This window comes from Hevea brasiliensis, chromosome 13 (assembly GCF_030052815.1).
Source record: "Hevea brasiliensis isolate MT/VB/25A 57/8 chromosome 13, ASM3005281v1, whole genome shotgun sequence".
NCBI classification, from domain to species: Eukaryota; Viridiplantae; Streptophyta; class Magnoliopsida; order Malpighiales; family Euphorbiaceae; genus Hevea; species Hevea brasiliensis.
The window spans coordinates 45,462,062-45,479,524 of NC_079505.1; the positions used below are offsets into that span (position 1 = coordinate 45,462,062).

Here is a 17,463-nt window from a genome sequence, read left to right on the forward strand (position 1 = left end):
GTCACTTTGCAATCTAATTTTTGGAACTACTGAAAATTGATATTGAATTGAGTTTGACTTATGTTGAGAAAATTGAATTGTGTTGAATTATTATTGGAGTTAGGAAGTGAAACAAATATATTAGAAGTGCTTTTTATAGGTTTTAAAGAACTATTTTGTTCAAAATACAGACGGCACTCTGTTGAAATTTTTATAGAATCTATTGATATTGCAGATTTGTTGTATAATTTAACTTTGAGTAAAAGGTTTTAAAATCTATCAAAAGTACTTACTACTGTATAAAGACATAGGAAATTGTTTAAAATCCCTTGTAGTAAATTTAATGAGTTATCAGTAGGCGAAGTTCAATAATTCAGTATGTATACTACAGGAACATGTTATGCCTTACGGAGGGGTAAGGTGTGACACAGCTAGCCCCAAGAAATTTCTGACCTCAGTTGTATTTCTGAGAGGCTTCCATTCCATCACTGCTTCTATCTTCTTGGGATCCACTCTAATCCCCTCAGCTGATACTATGTGTCCAAGGAAGGAGATCTCACTCATCCAGAAGTCACACTTGGACAGCTTAGCATACAGCTTCTTTTCTCGTAGGGTTTGCAGAATAATCCTCAAATGTTCATCGTGTTCTTCCCTGGTCTTGGAATACACCAGAATATCATTAATAAAGACCACTACAAACCGATCTAAATATAGATGGAAGATACGGTTCATAAGGTCCATGAATGCTGCTAGTGCATTTGTTAACCCAAATGGCATCACTAAGAATTTATAATGCCCATACCGGGTTCTAAATGTAGTTTTAGACACATCTGCATCCTTTACCCTCAGCTGATGATACCCTGATCTAAGATCAATTTTTGAAAATACACCGGCTCCCTTCAAATGATCAAACAGATCATCAATTCTGGGCAACGGATATTTATTCTTCGCGGTTACTTTGTTCAACTGCCGATAATCAATGCACAATCTTAAGGTTCCATCCTTCTTCTTCATAAACAGCACCGGAGCTCCCCATGGTGACACACTGGGACGTATGAACCCCTTATCTAGTAACTCCTGCAACTGGATTTTCAGTTCCTTCAATTTAGTGGGTGCCATCCTATAAGGAGCAATAGAAATTGGTGCTGTACCCGGCATTACCTTAATAGCAAATTCGACTTCCCTTTCTGGTGGTAAACCAGGCAATTCTTCAGGAAATACATCTGGGAAGTCTCTTACTGTGGGTATATCACACAGGTTTGGCTTAGCCTGCCTAGTATAAAAAACGTGTGCTAGGTAGGTTTCACAGCCTTTTCTCATCAACCTTCTTGCAACTGTGGCTGAGATGACATTGGACAGGAAATCTGTCTTTTCACCCACAATTGAAATCTCATTACTCTCAGGAGTTTTCAGAGAAATCCTCTTCAGTTTACAATCAACTATTGCTTGATGATGTGATAACCAGTCCATTCTCAAAATCACGTTAAACTTGTGGAAGGGCAATTCAATTAGGTCTGTTGAGAATTCATACCCCTGAATCCTCAACGGGCAACCTTTATACACCTTATTCACTACCACACTGTGGCCTAGCGAATTTGTGACCAGAATATTTTGGTCACTCTCCTTTACTGAAACTCCCCTCTCTATGGGTAGCTTAATGCATATATATGAATGGGTAGATCTTGGATCCACCAATGCATGCACAGGTAAGGTGTAGAGAAAGAACGTACCCCTGATAACATCTGGGGCATCTTGCTCCTCCTGGGCTCTCATGGCATAAGCTCTGGCAGGTACTCTGGCCTCTCGGCTGACTCAGATGCAGGCCTCAGTGATGGACCAGTTGCCTCAGATTTATCAGACTTCCTACCCCTTTGAAGTGCAAGGGCAGGCCTATCTACTTGTGTTGGGGCAACTGTAGCAGTCCTCTTCGGTAATTTTTTATCTAATGTTCTGTAGACCCACACCGTAAGCAAGCACTAGTCACTCACCAACACTCCCCCTTATGCCACTTCTGACAGTAAGGACAGGCAGAAGATGCTAGGGCTGGTCCCCTGAACACCGTCCCTGGAGAGCTACCCACTAATGGTGTGGACTGGCCTCTCCTAGGTGTGAACTGTGGTCTGGGCCCCTGGGACTAACCCTGACCTTGAGGCTAACCCAAACTCTGAGCAGGAGGACCCTTAAACTTCTTACTAGGAGCAGAGAATGAACTGGACTGACTTGGACCCCTCTTCTACTGTCTTTCCCTTCTGTTTTGCTCATTTATTCTGACTCTTTCTACTTTCAATGTAGCATCAACTAATTTGGCAAAATCTATAATCTCTAATGCTATTATCATGACCTTAATATTGCCATTTAGCCCTTCTTCAAATCTTTTGCACCTCTCAGCCTCTGTAGGGACTATCTCCCTCCCATACCGACTCAGTATGACAAATTCATGCTCATATTCTACCACTGATAGCTGCCTCTGTCTCAGACTGATAAATTCTCTTCTTCTCTTTTCTAGATACACTTTACTGACATATTTCTTCCTAAACTCTGTGAGGAAGAAATCCTAGGTGATCTGATCTGGCAGCACCTCACTGGATACTGTGTACCACCACTGGTATGCATCATCTTGAAGTAGGGACACAACACCCTCCAGGTTCTACTCGGGGGTGCAATGAAGCTGTTTCAACACTCTTACAGTTCTATCCAGCCAATTTTCAGTTGTCATGGGGTCATCCTCCTTCTTCCCAAAGAAATCTACAGCCCCATGTTTTCGTAGTTTTTCCAGATGGGACTTCTGTGGTAGTGGCGGAGGTTGTGGCAGTGGTTGTGGTGGTGGAATTGTACCCATCATTTGCTAGAAAAATTCAGTCATTTGCTGAAATAACGCGAACTGAGGTTGGGCAGGTGCCTCAGCTGCTGGTGGAGCAGGTTCTCCCCTGCCTCCCGATTCAGCCCTTAGTGGAGCATGACTCTCCACCTCTTCATCAACTGCTCTTTGAGAAGCAGGATCCATATCCTAATCAAAATAAGAAAACAAACAGATCTGCATCAGTGTCACCTCAATGCTTACAAATGCAATGCAATGATATGCACTCTATCAAGGCCCAAAAACGCCTAAACCGATGCTCTGATACCACTAAATGTGACACCCCTTACCCGTCTACAGTGTATCCAAGTAAGATATACCACACAGTGTGCCGGAGCACCATATCTTATTCCATAACAATTTACCCTTCTTAATTTATTTATTTATTATTTACCAAGTGCAAAATTTTACCAATTATATCATTTATTTACAAATTTGATTAATTTGAATTTTTCATAATTTTTTTAGAAAATCCGGTAGAGTGCCGGCTGTAAATTGAAAAAATAGTTCTTCTGAACCAGTAAAAAAAAACACTTCCAATATGGTTTTCAGATCCAGAATTCCAATATACATACATATCAACTCAATCTCCAAATCTCAACACAATTTTCAAAATTTTTTGTTCACATCACAATTCGAATCAATTTCATGAATAACTCCCCAACATTTTATTTTTCAACAAAATATATTGATAATTATAGTAACATGAAATTTCATATATTTACATTATCATATGATTTCATGAGTTTGTAATTACAATCAAGAACTAGTACAAAATGCAAAGTACAAAATACAACCCAAAATCCTAATATTCTACTAAGTGCACTGCAGATATGAGGTGACTCAAGACTCAGTGCAGATCTGACTAATCACCCAGTCTGAGGTCTGCTGGACTTCCCAGCTATGTCTCCAGTACCTGTGCATGACAAAAGCGACGCGTTAAGCAATTCTTCTTAGTGGTGCCAATATAAAATAAAATAGCTAAAATAAAATGGATGTGCAGAATGTATGCTGACATTTTATGTAAACTAAGTTCCTGGCAATTATTGTAGTATTATTTGATTAAAATTTAGAAAGATTTATTTTGATTGCCCAAGTAACCTATACTAGTCGACTGGACTGGATAAACGGGTAAACTGGCATTGGGTACTAAGTACCTCGGGCCATCACACCATCGGTCACATTATGTCTCCCGGTGTGTAACAGAATAGCTATTAAGCTGTAATAATTATTAGGCATGAAACCCAAATATAGTAAACTCAATCAAATTTGCCAAAGACTATTATATCACAGAATGGCAAGTAAGGCCATAAAACACAGAATGATATAAAACCATATGCAATACTGCTAACAGAACCCTATTGGCATGCCAACCTATCCAAACCAATTATTTTTGGCATACTAGGGCATTTTACGCGGTTAACAATTCAATTATTTATTTTTGTAATGTAGAGGTCACTATTCACTTGACTATTTCCACTCAAAGGTTGACTTTTTAATTTATAATAGATTTGTTGAACCTAAGTTTACCAAGATACCATATTTTGGTTTACAAAAGTGTTGGCATTAGTTGCCAATCAATACTTAAAACTAATAGGAAATAAATCAAAAATTTCAGTTTTGGGTGCTAGAGTTCACTGTTTTATTAGGCAATTCTACAATTAGAGTTTTGTCACACCTTACCCCTCTGTAAGGCATAACATGATCTCATAGAATACCTAATGAACTACCGAACTTCACCTACCGATAACTCATTAAGTACCCTACAAGGGATTTTAAAACAATTTTCTTACTTTTTATAAGTGGTGAGCATTTTCTAATAGATATTAAAATCATTTATTCGAAGTTTTAAAACTAATAAAATTTTTGTCCCATTTTATTTTTTCGCAAATTTTATAGAAATTTCGACATAGTGCCGTTTGTATTTTGAGAAAACAGTTCTTCAAATACCTAAAAAAAACACTTCCAATGATTTATCTCAACAACTTCTTCAATTTCACAACCATCCCAATCAATTTCAACATCATTTATCAATTTCCAAAATTCAACAATCATCAATTTCATTCAAATTAATGCAAAATACTTCCATTCATATTTTGTTAAAGATAAAACAATTTATATACATCATTACAAAAATTTACATTAAGAGAAATCCAAACCAAAATTTATTAAAAGCTTTATACAAACTGCTCAAGACCAGTTTTACATGTCCATACTTTTACATACATTACATACATCAAAATAAATTTTTACAGTCAGGGTATATAATATACCCGATAGACTTCAGAGTAGGTAGCTCCTCTGTCCTCAGCAGCTCACTCTGCTGCTCTTCTAGTTTCTATATCTGCGATAGCAATAATAGCCATCTCTGAGTATTAGGACTCAGTGGTGCACAACATACTAAAATAATTTTTATGCAGAATTTAAATCATATTTATTCAAAAATTAAACTGAACATGAGAGTTAAATACAAAACATGAATTATGAGATTTTAATCCAAACAATTTCATTTCGAAGCATCAAAACCAATTTCATGAAACCCACAGTTATATCATGCCGTTTGAAACAAATATCATCTCAATAGCTAGAGGCTAACGAGAAGTCACATCAGAAGGCTAGCTAGCTCAAATATATGGGAACCCATTCTTTTTCTTCTTCTACTGGCACACACCTCAACACTTCAGCCAGAGAAGGAATTAAAATTTGAAACTGATTTCCCCCACTAGTCATGCTAGTGAGGTATTCAAATATATGGTCATGACACTGTGGTTTCAAAACTTATCTTAACAATTTACTAAACATTTATGCCATCTAAAATATATACAAATAACTTTTAACAATTTAAATCAAAAGCATAATAAATATTTCATCACAATGATGTCACAATTCAATATTTCAATTTATTCAAAACAATATGCAGAAAAAAATTTATAGAAATTCTACGTTGTGCACAAACCTTAAGCGAGTCGCCTCTTGGCCTTGACTCGATGCCTCGGATTCTTTCTCGGTATTCTTTTCAACTGAAACACACAATTTCACAGTGTTTCAATATTATAATTTATCATAAATTCAAAAATGAATTCAAATCTACTTATACCAAGCTTAAATATGCTAAACTTGACGTTCTTTAAAATTTATATTTCGGGGTTACTATTCACGATACTATTCAAGTCAATTTATTGACTTTCTAATGCTTAATAGGTATGGGAATTCTAATTTGACCCACATATCACATTTTGGTTACCTAATTTGTTGGTTTTGGTTGTTTTCTCAAATCTTAAGTCTTTTAGGCACAAATTTCAAATTTTCAGTTTTGGTGTCCTATTTTGTACTGTTCCATTGGTCATGTTGTTGTTAGAATTTGGCTAAGTTTTCTTCATAGAAGTTGTTTCTTATCATCTTAACTTTATTTTCCTTTTTGAATCACTCCATTTGGAGTTTTTTAGCTCAAGTTATAGCCATTTGAACATGGCTGGCCAGATTGGTCTAACCCAGATTTTCTGGGCACCTAATTTGGTTCTGGCAGTTTTGGGTCACTAACTTTGGGTGGCTAAATGACTTGGTTAAGGGTATAATTTGGACTTGTGTTCTTCATAAAAGTTGTAGGGCTATAGCTCAGCTTTTTACTGGTAAAATTTCAGATCATTTGGACTTACATAGCCCAAGTTATGGCCAAATGAACAGGTCATTTTTGTACAGGTTAGTTTGCCTAATCCAGATTTGGCCAATTTGTTCACTAAGTTATGGTCACTTTCTGGGCATAATTCCTGAATGAAAAATGTGCCATTTTATGTCTAGTTTCATTCCAATTAGCCTCACACCAATTGGGTTAGTAAATTTCAGTTTTGATCCCTAAAGAGACCTAGGTCATGCTGCCTGTAGCATGACCCTAAGCAATCTGAATTTGCATTTGGTTCCAACACTTCTAACATGCTCCAATTAGTCACAAATGGCCATTTCTCACCTCAAACTAGGTCAAACACATCATTTAACAATTTCTCACATTTTTGTCTTCCAAAACCCTAGGTGCCAAAACCCTAGTTCATGCCATTGATTAATTCCTAATCAAATCACTACACTAATCACATATTCAAAATTACCCAAGCTCCAAATCATATTATAACTTCATCAAACACTCCAATTCCCATCAACCCTAGGCTGGCCGAAATTCATAGGGTTCCTTAACATATCATTTTGTTTCATTTTACATAATTTCTAAGTTTATTTAAGCATATTTGCATGAAATTTAAAGAAATAAATTAGAGTTTATTACTAACCTTTGTGTAGCAATTTCTAACTCCCCTTTTCTCCAATTTGCTTTCTATTTCTTGCTCCTCTATACTTTTCAAGATGCAAGGATGAGGTTTAAGTTGATAATTTTGGGAAATTAGGGTTTAATTGGTGGGTTCAAAAGCTTGAGTGCAAGCTTCCATGGAGGTTTAGAAATTGAGAGGGAGAGAGAGATGGGAGACGGCTAACTTGAGAAGATGAGTGTTTTTCTTTCTTTTTTTTTCTTTTTCTTTTATGAGTTTATCCCTTAGGAAGACCAAAATTTAAATAAAACAAATTTTAATTATAATAATTATTGCATCATGCATGATGTTATCACTTTTTACTTTTCTTTTTTTTTTCTATTTATTTTTCTATTAGTTCTTTAATTTAATTCCCAATTCTAAAATTTTCTTTTCTCTAATTTTATTTGACAGTTAGGTCAGGAGTCAGCTCTCGGGGTTAATTGACCAAATTGCCCCTCTCTCGTTTGACCCGATTTGTAAATAATTCAATATTTCTTCCGGCTCCCTGACCTAATTATTTGACTGGCTTAATAATTCTTTTTCATGATTTTCTCTTTTCCATTGTGTTCATAATAGTCCTAAGGACCGCGGTGTCACATTTTACGGTTTGAAATTTGAGTTTAAATCGACTTCGCAATCCTTCCCGAGAAGGTCACCCATTGCTGTGACTCTCGGCTCATTTAACTTCTTATATTCTGTTTTTCTTATTTATACTTAACTAATTGACAATTACTAATTATTTGTATTCAGGGCTTATCTATTTGTCTTAAGAATGGTTTTAATCCGCTCAGTTGTCTGGACCGACATCGGTCACTGGAATAGTGAAATATACCAGGCTATGTAAATAGGGGTGTTACAAGTTTTGCCAAATGTTCTCAATCAAAGTTGTTCCTTAATGTGTTTTCTTTATTCCCTTTTTGAATCACTCCATTTGAAGTTTTCTAGTTCAAGTTGTACTACTTTCTTTAGGACTGGCCGGATTGGCATCTACCCAAAATTTCTAGGCAGAAATGGTTTTGGCAGTTTTGATACCCTGACTTTGGTTAGCAATTCAGATGGGTTATGGTCAGAATTTGGTTTGGTGTTCTTCATGAAAGTTGTTCTAAATTCTCTAATCTTTTCATTGGTATAAATTTCAGGTCAATTGGACTTTTCTACATGGAGTTATGACCATTTGCACAAATACTATTTATTTGGTCATTTTCTAGGGACAACATGTTGGTCACCCGGATTAGGGTAGTTTTTAGGTCAACTTGGTTTGGTTTTCTGGACTGGGTTTCTTCATCAAAGTTGTGCCATTATGTGTCTAGTTTCATGTCCAATTGGCCCTGCACCAATTGAACCTACACAACTCCAGTTATAGCTACTCAAATCTACTAAACTCACACCCAGTTCTGCAGGTCACCAAGGGCAGCATACCTAACTTCAATTCCCATGGAACAAATCACTTCATCTCTTAATCACACATAGTTAAATGGTCACTAATTGACCATTAAAACTTTCTTTCACCAATACATGAACAAAGTCTCAAATTTGTGCCTAAACCCTAACTCTACCATTTTAAATCATGCATTAACTTACATTTCATTATCCTAATCATGAGATTAGTGTTAAGGGCAGCTATGATACCATTTTAATTCAAAGAAATCTTCAAAACCCTACCAAGTACAAGGCTGTTGAAATTTTGGGGAAGGTATACACATGATTTTTATTCAATTTTCTCATAAATTTCCACTCAATTCCACTCCCTCAACATGAATTTAAAGAGAAAGGAAGAGTTTAGTCACTAACCTTGAATGGAATCAATTCCAAGATTATAAAAGCTCTTCTTTGTTACTTCATTTTGCTCCCAAAAGCTTCACTAAGATGAAATATTAAAGTTTTGTGTTGGAAACTTAGGGTTTTGTTGAAAGACTACTAAGGAAATGAAGCTTTGTTAACCATGAAAATGGAGGAGAGAGAGAGTGGAATAAGGTTTGGCCAAGGAAGAGATGAGGATGGCTGATGGCTTTCTTTCCAACTTTGACTTCTTCTTTTCCTTTTTAATGTATTATAATGATTTTATTGCATTTTGATTGGCCAAAGGTTTTTAATAACCTCATGCTTACTTCATAAATCAATTTATCTTTATTCTTTTCTTTTCTTTACTACTCACTTTTAAATTTCACTTTTAGCAATGTTTATTCATATTTGATATCATATAATTTATGTACTTAATTGGACAAGTTGATCAAAAATCATCTCTGAAGATGAAATTACCAAGATGCCCTCCGTTTGGCTTAACGAGCTAAAATTGTGTGTACCAATTGATTAAAATTTTCTTATGTTTTCTTAGTATTTTATTGTCATTGAGACCCCAAAAATCCTTCCTTAAAATCCCAAAAATTATTTCATGGAGTTTTCCCCTGGTTTAGGGTTACTAACGGCCTTCGCCGTCACTTCCCGTTAGGGTCACTCATCACTGGGGCTACAGCTCATTTAACCTTAGTGCATTTCACTACTAAAAATTTTCCTTAATTTTTCTTATCATTATTTGGTTTATTTATATCTCGTCACTCTAGTCTAATTATGATTCCAAATATTCTAGCTGCCCAGACTGACATTGGTCACTGGAATAGTAGAATGTACAAATTAGCTAAAGTGAGGGTGTTACAGTTTGTTTTGCAGTATGGCACTGCATTCCTCTGTTAGAGCTACTATTCCATAGTCTTCTAGCTTTCTTTTCTTTGATAGAATTTCCTTAAGAAATTTGGCATAGGATGGCATCTGAGAAAGTGCTTCAGTGAAGGGGATGTTGATGTAAAGTTTCTGTAAAACCTCCAAAAACTTCCCAAACTGCTTGTCCAATTTGGCTTTTTGAAGTCTCTGAGGAAAAGGTAGGGGAGGCTAGTATGGCTCTAGTAATTTCTTTGTCTTCCTTGCTTCCTCTTCTTGATCTTTCTTAGCTTCTTCCTCCTTTTTCTCTGCTTGGCCATTTGATTTTTCTATGGTTTCCTCTGTCAGTTCTACCTATGGTTGTACTAGAGTTCTCCCACTCCTCAGTGTAACTGCCTTACAATGCTCCCTTGGGTTCATTTCTGGTTGGCTAGGCAGTTTGCCAGTAGCCTTACTTGAAGAACTTGCTTGCTGAGCGATTTGATTCTCTAGCATCTTGTTATGAGTAGCAAGTTGGTCCACTATGGAAGTCAGCTATTTAATCAATTCAGTTTATTATTGTTGAGCTGCTAGGAATCCTTCCATCATGGTTTCCATGGTCATTTTCAGTTCAGGTTGTTGAGGTTGGAGAGGTAGTGATGGCTGTGCAAAGTTTTGACCTCTGTTCTGAAATTCAGGGGGTGCTGGTGGTTTGTACCCTTGTTGCTTGTTTATTGGCTGGTTCTGCTGATTGGACCATGAGAAATTTGGGTGGTTCCTCCATCCAGGGTTATAAATATTTGAATATGGATTGTTGGGCTGCCTTTGGTTAAAGTTTCCTCCATTATTCATACAGTTCATCTGTTCTGTGGAGGGTTCATTGAAATTGCTGTATTCTGAACTATGTATCCTCCTCCATAGCTGTCCTCATGTTGATTGTTTGTACCAACTACGTTGGCTTGCATTCTTTTGAGTCTCTTTGTGAGCTGATCAAATTGAGCACTTATCATGCTTAGGGCGTTTACTTCTAGGACCCCTGCAGTTCTCCTTGCATTTCCTCTTTTATTTGACCACTCATAATTATTGTATGCAACTTTTTCTAGAAGTTCAAGTGCTTATGTCACTGTTTTCTCCATTAGATCACACTCTGCAGCTGAATCAACTGTGCTCCTTGTAGAGGGTAGTAATCCATTATAGAAATTCTGCACTAATAGCCAATCTTCTATGCCAAGGTGTGGACATTCCCTCTGCAGGTCTTTATATCTTTCCCATGCATCATAGAGTGATTCTCCTTCCTTTTGTCTGAAGGTGTTAAGCTCAAGCCTTAGTTTTGCAGTCTTTACAGGTGGAAAATACCTTGCTAGAAAAGCTTAAGAGAGGTTTTCCCAAGTGGTGAACGTTCTAGCCGATTGAGAAAGTAACCACTTCCTTGCTCTGTCTCGAAGGGAGAATGGGAATGCTCTGAGTCTTATTGCTTGTTTAGACACTCCATTCATCTTGAATGTGTCACGTAGGGCAAGAAAGCACTGGAGGTGATAGTGTGGGTCTTCTATGGGTGAACCTGCAAATTGGGTTTGTTGAATCATTTAGAGCCATGCTGGTTTTAATTCAAAGTTGTTGGCTTCCACTGTGGGTCTAGTGACACTGGGCTGAAATCCTTGGACAGATGGAGCTCCGTAATCTCTCATGAGTCTTGGTTTGTCATTATTATCGGCCATGGTTGGAATTTCAGGATCTCCTTAACCGTGCTCTTAATGTTTCCTTTCCCTCCTGATGGCTTTCAGAGTTCTGTCTATCTCCGAATCACAGTCCAAAACTTCTTCTTCTGGCCTTGTTCTGGTCATATGCCAGATTGGGTACTTGAGAGAAAAGAAGAGAAATACAACTAGTAAAATAAAATTAGATAATAAATATAATTGCCTAAATCAGCTAAACTGCTTATCGCTTGATATTATTAAAACTAAAAATTCCCCGGCAATGGCGCCAAAAGCTTGTTTTGCTATTTTGCAATTATTGCAAGTGCACGGATCGCTAACAAGTAATAATGTGATGAGTAGAGTATCATTCCATGAGGAATTTATTTAACAAGTACCAATCTACACAGTAATTTTGACTGTCTAGGCTATCGAATACTTAGGGAATGAAGTTTGTTAACCTTAAACACTAGAATGGTAAACTTGAAATGAAGTAATTTATTTTGGAACAATTCCGGAATTAAGATTTCACACCTGAATCTTGCTATGGATGTTATCTTATTTATTTACTAGTTTTGAGAATCGTTTACCTTGATGGAAATCAGTCCTAAGGTATCCTAAGTCCTCTCTCAAGGTACCTAGGGTGTATTCTAATCAACTTAAACCCGACTTTCATGGCGATCAGATTAATTAAAATCCCTTAAGGTATTTGATTAATTTTGAAGTTCCACAAAGGTATCAGCCTATGTCTAGGTCATAATTCCTAGGTTTAAGATCTTGATTTTCTAATATAATCTTCACCTTTCAGTCCTTTAATTAATATCTATAATCAATACTAAGTAGGTACTAGCACATAGCATGCATTAAGATCACAAGAAATTAAATCAAGGAACGAATCTCAAATCCAATAAATAAAACATAATATTTATCCATAACAATGATTACAAGCATTACTCTCCCAATTCCAGAATATAAAAACTACTCACTCATGGTAAGTTCAACAAACATCATGATAAAAAGGTAAAGATAGTAAAAAGAAATCATATAGAAGAAATAAAATGATAAAGATCCATTTAAGAAGATGGAATGAAGGAACCAAAGAGAGTTTGCAGCTTTGATCTTGTGGAACTTTGTCTGGAAGACTCCCCTTGATACTGATATTCTTCTCCTCAAAACTGCTGGAGAGAGTGCAAAATGCGAGTCTCTCTAAAACTCTTAAAAATGTTGTTCGAGCCCCCTCTTGGATGTTTTCTCTTTCTATTTATAATAGTCATTCTAGGGTTAGGTCCTTTTTTAGTCCCAAAAGCCTTAGGAATCCGATTTGAATCCATAAACAAGAGCTGGGATTCGGGTTTGAAAATTGGCTACCGCAAGGTACACGGCCCGTGTGTCACTACACGGGTCCCAAGGTGTAGGGCCGTGTAACTTACTGGAGCGGAACTACGGAGTCTTGCATTGGCACAGAAAGTTACACGGGTCTGGTTACACGGGCCATATACTATTGTTCCCATAAGGTTCTTCAAGCTTGCACCCCGCAGAGACATGGGTCCCTACAAATTACATGGGTCTAATTACACGACCCGTGTACTTTTGTTTCTCCATTGACTATCTGGCTTTCTTCTGGTAGAAAGTTACACGGGTCTAGGGCTTGGCTTACACGAGTCATATACTTTGTATCAGCAGCAATACTCAGTCTCTTGACCTCTCCAAGCTTCCTTTTGCGCTCCTATACTGTGGGGCTTTACCCAAATACCTGAAATGATGCAGAAAACATGGAATTAAGGGCTTGACAATAGAAATTATAAAAACTAATGAAATCAACTACTATGCCTCAAAATACTTGCCTAAATGCTATGAGATAGTATATAAATGTGCTTGAAAACATCTATATAATTCAAGTGTATCAGTTGTCGCAAGGACTCTGCAATTGCCAGACGATTCTCACCGAAGTGGAAAAAGTGAGGAGTCACCACTTTAATTTTAAGGGAAATTAAAGGAAACCATCTGTAAAAATAAATTAAGAACCACTTTGAAAATAGAGATTCTAGGTTCGGAGTCCATATACGAGTAGGAAAGGTGTTAGGCACCCCACCTCGTCCCTTAACGAGGGTAAGCAGATTTAATGATGTGCTCTTTATAAATTGAAATTGATAATTTAGGGGGTAAGAATGATGATGTTAATCCTTTGTAATGGATAAAAGGAATGTTTAATATTTCACTATTACGGGTTGCTCAAGAACACGAGTACATGAGATGACCATTCAGTGAATAGGTGTTGTATAATGGGTATTTTAAGGATTAATATGAATACTGAAGTTGTGGTATTTTTAGGGGGAATTTTGCCTCATAAATATGAGTGCCTTAAGGAGGACCCTCTAACGGGCCTCAACATAATATTCGGGATACTTTGGAGGAACTCTCCCGCAGACTCGTTGTTTAGAACATATAGAGAGTTTTGTAATAAAAGTATTAGGATTAAAAGGGAAAGGACTCTCTCCCACTCTGAAACATTTTATTAGAATTTTAGTTGAGAATTCAGGAAAGGACTCTCTCCTGATCTCTTGATATATTTTGTTAAAGTTCAAGCTGAGAAGTCGGGTAAGAACTCTCCCCCAATCTCTTAGTGTATTTCATTAAAAATTTAAGTTGAGAACTTCGGGTAAGAACTCTCTCCCGATCTCTTAATATATTTTATTAAAAAGTTAAGCTGAGGACATCGGTAAGAACTCTCTTCCGATCTCTTAATATATCTTATTAAAAGTTTAAGCTGAAAGCTCAGGTGAAAACTCTTTCCCGATCTCTCAATGTATTTTGTTGAAAATTTAAGCTGAGAACTTGGGCAAGAACCCTCTCCCGATCTCTTAATATATTTTATTAAAGGTTTAAGCTGAGAGTTCAGGTAAGAACTCTCTCCCGATCTCTCAATATATTTTGTTGAAAATTTAAGCTAAGAACTCAGGTAAGAACTCTCTCCTGATCTCTTAATATATTTTATTAAAGCTCATTGAGAACTCGGGTGAGATCTCTCTCCCGATCTCCCGTATTTATAAGAATGGTGTTTTATTAGAATTTTAAACTAGGGATTCAGGTAAGGGTTCTATCCCGATCCCTTTCATATTGGAAAGAATTATCGAAGGCACAGAAACCCCTGTGAAAGGCTTTTCTTGGACTATGGAATTTTATAACTGGATGGCGAACGTTGAGCTGAACTCCTTGCCGATCTTCCGTGTGATTGCTTTATTTGAACTCTTTAGTTTTAGACTCCGTCCCTTTTGAGTTGCCTACCCGAGGTCCAAACTTTGTCTCAATTCCTGATCCACTGTCTTATCGCCTGGGCTCTCTCCAGGACCTAATCTCGTAACTTATTTTCTCATCTCGCCCCCTTTAGCCTATTCTAACTTTTCTATAACTACTTGAGTCACGCTCATTTCCCTATTATTTTTATTTGTTTGGACTAAAAGCTACCGGGTTAATACTTTTACCTGTACTCTTTAGAGTATTTATGAGTCGCCGATGACTCGAACATTTGTTTTCGAGGGAAATAAAAGTGAGGTGACGATAAAGATGAAATTTGTGAATGAATAAAAAAAGACAAAGATAATGATTACAAGCTAAGATAACCTATTCTAAGACTCGGCGTGATTAGATACCTTAAAAAGAAAAAACACTTAAGAAAATGAACCAAGGATATTCAACAAACGATAGGTTAGATGCTTACCTGTAGAAAGTTGGATGACGGGTGAGCCAACACCGGTATCAGCAAATCTTAGGGAGCTGAAGACTGAGACGGCCAAAAAACTAAAGTTGACCCGAGGTGATTGGGATGAAGTGGAGTGAAGTTGAGCTCATAGGACAATGCACAGATACTAAAAATGAGAATCACAGGATTTAAAACTCTTTTGAATGAGATACTCCAGAAAACTGGTTTCTAAATTTTCTCAAAGCTTTGAGAGCTTCGAATGACAGGCAATAAGGCTATATCAAAGTTCAGAGTCTTTCCATGATAATCACCACCTCCTCCTTTCTATAGTATTGCATGCAGGTATTTATAGGGAATGGGTGCTCAAAATGGAGGGTCAGGATCTTATCAGGAGGAGACGAAAGGCCTAGATTCAAAAGGACATAATCTGATGTCTAGGAATTAAAGAGAATCAAAATTGAGGGTCAGGATTTCATTCAGAATTTCTGTCCTTTCGCCCCTTAATCCAACACTCAAGGGGCTTGCCTTACAAAATGGATCTAAAGGCTGGGAACAAAAAGCACCGAATTTGTCATCTATTTTTGATTCGAAGGCTCCAAATCCATCCTTACAATTATAATCAAAGGTGTAGAATGAGATGTATTGGGCTGCTTTAACCATTTGGAATTTGGCGACTAGGAGTGCATCCTTACAAATGAGATGTGTGGCGAGGATTAGATTATGCCTGCAATGCTTTAACTAACTCGGATCTAACGGTGAAGGGAGCTAATTAAAGGTCATGATCAGAAGTTATTCAACTCCCTGAGTTCTTTGATCTCTATAGGTCGTCCCTCGCTTTTCTGATCTTCCCATTGTGACTAACCAATTTTAGGTTTATTATTCTGATCTCTATCTCTAGAATTTGGTCCCTTCTTACTTCTCGATCTCTCTTATTTTCTGATCTCTCCTTTCAATCTAACATGTATCAGTCAAAGCAATAAATTCTTCAGTTGCTGATGCATCCTCTTCGAGTTCTGTATGCAATAAATGCCAGGGCCCTATATATATATGCTGATGAATTTTCCTTTACATACTCACAACTTTCTTTGGTGAATCTTCAATGTTTTATTTCTCAGTTCTTGGCCTTTCCGGCAAGAATTCTTCTCATGACAACCACTTTAATCTTTTTCCAAATTCTTTCTTTGTTCATCTCCTAAAAATGAGCGATTCCAGTGATCAGAGGTTCATGAGGGTGTCATCTGATGATGGTGAGGGAATTGGACTAATTGATCGATCAAGGTTGAAACTAACTACCACATCGATCTCGAGTTAGCCCATCGGTATGGCTTGCAGACCGTTCTCTGACAAGAGGACTGCTAATTTCAATCTTAATATCGGTGACCGCCTCTTGAAGTTCATTTGGCTCTTCACCATCTTGAGGGTCCCGATTGCAGTTCGGTTCAGATCAATGACATCGATAATGACACCGCTCAATATCCTGAGAGTCATAGTCACCCCATCTGAGTTGTACATCTGCCCAGTATTTATTGCTAGCTTTCTGATCAAACACATCTTTTGATTCAGCCACAAGACTAGGCTTTGACATAGGCCAACATTCTAGGCTTAGGAGTGGTCTAAGTTAAAATGTAGTGCTAATTTTGAGAGATCGCCCAAATCATGTAATCTGATCTTTTGAGAGATCGCCCAAATGATGTAATCTATTCTTGAGAGATCGCCCAAATGATGTAATCTGATCATTTGGAAATGAAATGAAATTTCACTTGAATGTTTTTGTTTTATTATTGCATTGGTTATTATTCCGATCTCTGATAAATGTGCCCGATCTGATCCCTAGACGAATCGCCATTTGTTGATCCATTGGTTCAAAACCCTGTTCGATCTGATGACCTTCGTTAACCGATCTCATTTGTTCGACCTTTTACTGTGTTTCTAGAACCTTCTTTTGACGTGTTATTGGAACGGCCCAGTTCCGCTAACCGATGCATCACTTGGGGCTTAGTGAACATTTAATGCTCAGGCGGGTATAAATAGGGAGGAGGTTAGCTATTTATTCCCTTATGTTATTTTCAGACCTTCCTCTAGCGACTTCGACACTCTCCCTTGTTTTCTAGAGTTTTTTGGCACCGATTTATACTCTAGTAAAAGTTTTTATCTTTTTCTAATTGGTTTCACTTTTGTTCTCTGAAAATGAGTGGTACCAACAGTTAGAGAGCTGCTAGTCCTCTTTTCATTCATATCTCATGCACATCGGATGAAGGTGAGGTCGCCAGATAGAGAGAGCGACCTGAACCTTCTACAACCTCT

At 37.2% G+C, this 17,463-nt stretch overlaps 1 non-coding gene across 1 annotated transcript; it reads left to right on the plus strand.

The window, feature by feature from the left end:
- The first annotated feature begins 10,989 nt into the window (after nucleotides 1-10,989).
- Nucleotides 10,990-11,096, plus strand: LOC131172392 (small nucleolar RNA R71). The gene has a single exon (XR_009142871.1). It is a non-coding gene; the product is annotated as a small nucleolar RNA R71 (small nucleolar RNA).
- The last annotated feature ends 6,367 nt before the right edge of the window (nucleotides 11,097-17,463 follow it).